This window comes from Palaemon carinicauda, chromosome 11 (assembly GCF_036898095.1).
Source record: "Palaemon carinicauda isolate YSFRI2023 chromosome 11, ASM3689809v2, whole genome shotgun sequence".
Lineage (NCBI taxonomy): Eukaryota > Metazoa > Arthropoda > Malacostraca > Decapoda > Palaemonidae > Palaemon > Palaemon carinicauda.
This window is the reverse complement of record NC_090735.1, coordinates 69,465,597-69,467,102: the sequence shown is the minus strand read 5'-3', so window position 1 is coordinate 69,467,102 and position 1,506 is coordinate 69,465,597. Positions and strand designations below refer to the sequence as shown.

The window sequence follows — 1,506 nt, the reverse complement described above, 5'->3', positions numbered from 1 at the left end:
TTGTTCTTTACGCGACACACACGTGTGTATATAATATGTATGTGCACATAGTATATTTACACAAACTGTATATATGATGCAGATATGAAACTTTTATACATTCTTGTTTCTGAGGATTTTATTCCAACTAGTTTATAAGATTATCCATACTTATTAATATATTCTCTCTCTCTCTCTCTCTCTCTCTCTCTCTCTCTCTCTCTCTCTCTCTCTCTCTCGTCGGTAATAAACCTGAAATAATTTTAGTAACCAAAACAATAATCCATAGAGTAGTCTCTATATATAATTACCATCTACCGCATGACTAGAATAAACATATACTAGTGTTTATACTTAATCTGACGAGGACAGATATACAATTATGCTTCTTCACTACAACAATTCTAGTCTACTGGACGTTTTATCTTTTATTTATTCTATCACTCAAGCTGTCTGGTTCAACCGCAGCAGCCCCTAAGCGTTACATGACGTGTTCCCCACTCCCTGTGCCAGCCCGCGTGACCTTTAAAAACCCCAAATGCATACGACGCAGAGGCATCTATCTATTTCGACATGTTTTCTTCCCCGTGTGTAGTCTAAGTGCCAAACAACCTTTTGTTATGCTTTACAGTAGTGTTTCTTGACTCTAGTCTCAGTGTTAAACTTAGTTTTAATGTTGATTTCTATTCATTTTGTTATGTGCAATAAACAAAACGAAATATACTTTGCGTTATTTTCCCTTTAGCGAAGAAAATTTTATGGATTTTATTTTATTTTGAATAAAGTATATCCAGGTGTTTACATAATTCTGATTTTATTGTATCCCATTTATTGACTGCATTGTCGTATAAAAGGATGTTGGATTCTATCAAATAGGACACTGGATGAGATCATCAGTGGTTTGGTAATACAACCATCCTACGCTTCAATTTAATGATTGTTCACCAAGCAATTCGGGAGACACAGGGCATTCGAGAAACCCGAAATGACCCAGAGTCCTAGATTGACCTAAAATGAAAAAAAGGCCGGCATAATTATTAATAATACTAGCTAAGCTACAGCCCTAATTGGAAAAACAGGATGCTCTGAGTCCAAGGGCTCAAGCGGAGAAAACAGCCCACTGAGGAAAGGAAATAAAAAAAATAACTAGAATAGTATGTTTGAGTATATCCTCAAGCAAGAGAACTCTAATCCAAGACAGCGGAAGGTCATGGAACAGAGGCTATGGCATTAGTGGAAACGTCTCTGCTTGGCGACTGGGGAGAGTGGGGTGGGCTCGATTCCCCCTCAAGCTCGATAGTTTCTTGAAGTGTCTGCAACCTCACCATCCTTGTGATGGTGGGGTTTTGGGGAGACTATAGATCTACCTGCTGAGTCATCAGCAGCATTTGTATGTATTGTCAGTCTCTATAGCATTGTCCTGTTAGCTAGAGCATTGCCACTGACCCTTGCCTCTGCTATTCATGAGCGGCCTTTAAACCTTTAAATGATTGTATTTGGAGTGTCCTCCCAGGAGAGCTGCTTACC

The 1,506-nt window shown here is 38.7% G+C and overlaps 1 protein-coding gene across 1 annotated transcript in view; it reads left to right on the top strand.

Moving 5' to 3' along the window:
* Positions 1-700, top strand: part of LOC137650059 (lysosomal proton-coupled steroid conjugate and bile acid symporter SLC46A3-like) — an 11,451-nt gene extending 10,751 nt beyond the window's left edge. The window contains exon 8 of the mRNA XM_068383095.1: positions 1-700. This exon is cut by the window's left edge and continues 879 nt beyond it. The gene's annotated coding sequence lies outside the window, so the exon portion shown is untranslated.
* Positions 701-1,506: the final 806 nt, after the last annotated feature.